The 4383-nt window shown below is 45.1% G+C and overlaps 1 pseudogene; it reads left to right on the top strand.

The window, feature by feature from the left end:
* The first annotated feature begins 2671 nt into the window (after positions 1-2671).
* On the top strand, positions 2672-4043 carry LOC102241873 (annotated as a pseudogene).
* Positions 4044-4383: the final 340 nt, after the last annotated feature.

Genomic DNA, 4383 nt, shown 5'->3' with positions numbered 1-4383 from the left:
AATGCAGCTCTCTTTTCATAGTCTTTTTTTAAAACCCAGAAAAAGTTCCTTCAATCATGTATTTGGTCATTGCTTGTAATTTCTTCCTCAGTAACCTCCATAATTCTCAGGTTACTTGTCTAATCTCTGTTCTCTATATCTGTCATTTTTCTCTTGTCTTGTTTTCATGCTTGCCTATAACATTTTACTTGTGGAGACTGACTTAGCATTTTCTGGGAGTTTGTCTGAATATAGACTGAAAAATATTAACAATGTGAGGCTGGAGAGAAAAAGCATTCTGGTTACTTCCAAATGATATATGTATGTACTAGGTGCTCAGCCTTTGCTTTACTGAATCATAGTACAGACTGTGAGGAAAGGATAAAGTGTGCTTTGCTCCTTAATTTCAAGTAAGATATAGGTTTCCAGCAGGTTGAGACAGATGGGCTAGTGTTTATACTTCTTGTACTGTACAGGAATCCCAGACGACCATATGAGCCAATTTTACTCATCCTCTTTGGTTCAAATTTGCAAGTTTTGGTTAGTGTGCAGTTAATACTATAAAATAATAGTTTATTTAGTGGCCACATTTATTTTCATAGCTTCATAGATGATTATTGCCCTGTTGTTATGAAATCATGAAGTATATTAAGTTTCACTTTATAATATTTTTAAAAAGAAATTACATACTGTAAGTTCACAGATTTGGAATATGTGAAAGTCTCTGGACATATACCTTGGAAATATCAAGGCTTTACTGTATATGTGTTTATTTGAATCTATGTATTTTATACCTTTATGTGAAATAATAGTTAACATTTCTTGAATGTTTGCTATGAAAATGTTATAAGTACTATATATATATATATATATAACTAATTAAAACTCTCTAATAAAGGTACTATAATTATCCCCATTTTTATAGATAAGAAAAACAAGGCATATGGGAATGTTAAGTGACTTCCCTAAGGTCACACCACAGGAAATAATGTAGCCTGGATGGAAATCCAAATAATCTGGCTCCACAGCCCCTGCACTAAACCACTAGGCAATTCTATCATATATATTCTATCTACCTACCTATTGATCAGTTGACAAATTTATCAGGGTATATGTGTGTGTAAAGTGAATCTGAAATGAATATCAAAAACAATGTCCTTTTCTAGATCATATCTAGTTTCATTGGCTATATTCAGGTCTCTCTAGTTGCTGAGCCAGCAGCTTTCCAAACCCCAGTTTTCCTGTAATCTTTGATCTATGCTCTGGATTTCACTTCTGATTCATCACTGCTTGTCCTTATATAGGTCACAAGCATGAAGATACCTCTGGACCTTGGAGTGAGAATATGTTTTTAGTTTCTTACTTATGGCACTTGGATTTGTACTTGTCCTTGCTGTATGGATTGATTTTCAAATGTGACTTTCAGATTTTATATTCATTCAGAAAAGCACTAAATGCTTGTTTGTACAATAAATAACATTTGCCCTTGTTCCCTGTATAGTTGCCATTCCCTCATTTGACTCAGTGTGCCAGCCTGAACTCTGGCCTACCTTTTAACCCTTTAATAATGCTAACCTGGAAGAGTTGATGTGGAGGTTAAATGATAGAATGTACAGGGTGAGGCAAAAGTAGGTTTACAGTTGTTCATATGGAAAATAATACAAATTTAATAAATAATAATACAAGAATAAGCTGTGTTTTGCATACTCACAACTTTAAACCTACTTTTGTCCTACCCTGTATATGCAGAGTATGTAACATAATAACTGGTACCTCAGAAGGACTAAATTAGTGAGAATATATAGACAATTACTGGTGGGTTGAATTGTGCCCCCATAAAACGTGTTGAAACTCTAACCCGCAGTTCCTGTAGATACGACCTTGAAAATAGGGTCTTTGCAGATGATCAAGATGAGGTCATTAGACTTATGGTGGTGATCACATTGTAATGTATATGAATGTTGAATCACTATGTTATATACCTGAAACTAATACAATAGTGTATATCAACCATCCTAATATATAAAAACCCAGGGTCCATAACGACCAAATGGATGACTGGTCCATCCCCAGGCCCTCGGGCTCCATTGATCAGGGGATGGCTAGCGGGGGAACCAGGGTCCCTCAGGCTCCAATGAATCTGTGGCAGCAGCAACTGGATAGCAGGTGGAAGGCAGACTGCTTGGTCCCTCCCCCAGGCCGCAGGCTCCCATTGATCAGGGGATGGTTAACAGGGAACCAGAGTGAGTGGCCTAGGGACTGGGGAGCAGCTGAAAGGCAGGCCTCTTAGTCCCTCCTCCTGGCCCTCAGGCTTCAATCAATTTGTGCTGGAGGCGTGGTGGAACTGGGGACTAGCTTCCTTAGTAGTCCTGTAGGTTCAATCTCCAGAGGACAGGACAGGCACCAATGGACCAGCGCCTCCAGCACAATCCGGACAGCGAGTGCTGGCCTCCTGGAACTCGGCCTCGGGCACTGAGGCTGTTTCCCCTCCCTTGGACTGGCTCCCTTAGTAGTCCTGCAGGTTGAATCTGAAGAGGACAGGCCAGGCACCAACGGACCAGCACTGTCGGCACAATCCTGACAGCACTGCCGGACTGTCACTGAGGCCACTTCCCTTCCCTAGACACTCCACAAGGAAGAAAGGATACCGCCAGCAGCGCCAGGGGCGACCAGCGGTGACTACTCTCCCTGTGCTTCCTCCAGGTCACTCGAGCCAACCCCCGCCCGCCCCGCTCCAGATGAAGTGTGATCAGTGCACACGGAAGGAATGTAGTAAAAAAACAAAAACCGATGACCAAGAGAATGCCGCAGTCAACATCCGGAGTCTGGCTCAGGAGAACGGAGAGAAGGGAGAATTCCATAAGTTAGCCGACGCCAAGATATTTCTGAGTGACTGCCTGGTGTGTGACAGTTGTGTGGCCACAGATGAAGGAGTCCAAGTTTCTCAACAGAACACCAAGGACTTCTTCCATGTTCTGAACCTTAATAAGAAATGTGATACCTCACAGTACAAGGTGCTGGCAGTGTCCGTGTGTCCTTAGTCTCTGCCTTATTTTGCTGCTAAATTCAGCCTCAGTGTCATTGATGCATCCAGAAGGCTCTGCAGCTTCCTCAAAAGCCTTGGGATGCACTGTCTTTGACATGAAGATAGCTGCGGACTTCAGCATCCTGGAGAGTCAGAAGGAATTTGTGCATTGGCACTGCCAGCACCGTGAGGAAGAGCCCCGCCTACCCATGCTAACCTCCGCCTGCCCCGGCTGGGACCAATATGTAGAGTATGTGCTGGGTCACCCCATTACCCCCACCTCTGACTGGCCAAGTATCCCCAGCAGATCATGGGCTCTCTGGTGAAGGATTACTTCACCAGATGGCAGAACCTGTCCCCAGACAAGATTTTCCATGTCATTGTGGCCCCGTGTTATGACAAGAAACTGAAGGCCCTTTGAGAAGATGTTCTCACAGCTTTACGTAGTTCCCAGGATGCTGACTGCGTGTTAACCTCAGTTGAAATTATTGTCCAGATAATGGAGCAAAGTGACCTCGCCTCGAATGATGCCTCCGTGGACACTCTGTTTGGAGACAAGAAGGAGAAGGAGATGAGGCTCCATGAGAGTGCCAGCTCTGATGGGTACCTGGCACATATCCTCAGGCACATGGCCAAGGATCTGTTCAACGAAGACGTGGGAGTGCTAACCTACAACACCCTGAGGAACAAAGACTTCCAGGAGGTCACCTTTAAAAAGGACAGAGAGGTTCTGCTACGCTTTGTGGCTGCTTACGGCTTTCGGAACACCCAGAAGTGGTCCTGAAACTGTAAAGGGGCAAGTTCCCCTGCCACTTCATGGAGGTTCTGGCCTGTGCGAGGCATTTCTAAGTGGCAGGGGCCAAGCCCAGGCAGACAATGGGTGTGCAGACAGGGCACTACTGTGGCAGATGGAAGGCATCTATGCTGCCATCCCGGTGTGGCCCCGGAGACCAGCGCCCATGTGCAGGAGCTGTACCAGGAGTGGCTGGGGTAGGGGGGTGACTCCCCCTGGGCCCAGGCGGCCCTGCACACCGCCTAGCAGGGCCCAGGGCAGCCTGCCAGGACATCAAGTGGTAAAGGTCCAGCAGACACCCGGCCTGCAGGCCGCCTGAAGAGGGGTGTCAGACACATGAAGGAAAGGCTTAGCATCTCTGTCATCGCTTTGGTTTTCAGAATTCCCTGCTCCCCATCTGTCAGCTCCCTCCCTCTGAGGGGCGCTGTTGTTGTCACATGGGTGCAACTGGAATATTGTATCTCGAGAGGATTACCCCAATGTACATATCCTTTTATCCGATGTTGAAAAAATCCCAAAGAACAAGAATGGAGACAGACTACTGTCCTTTAGGCTTAAAAAACACAAATAAACCCGGAAGTGTCCT

The sequence above is a fragment of the Myotis brandtii genome, unplaced genomic scaffold (assembly GCF_000412655.1).
Source record: "Myotis brandtii unplaced genomic scaffold, ASM41265v1 scaffold39, whole genome shotgun sequence".
Taxonomy (NCBI): Eukaryota; Metazoa; Chordata; class Mammalia; order Chiroptera; family Vespertilionidae; genus Myotis; species Myotis brandtii.
Note: the sequence above shows the minus strand (reverse complement) of the source record. Positions and strands in the feature narration are given on the sequence as shown.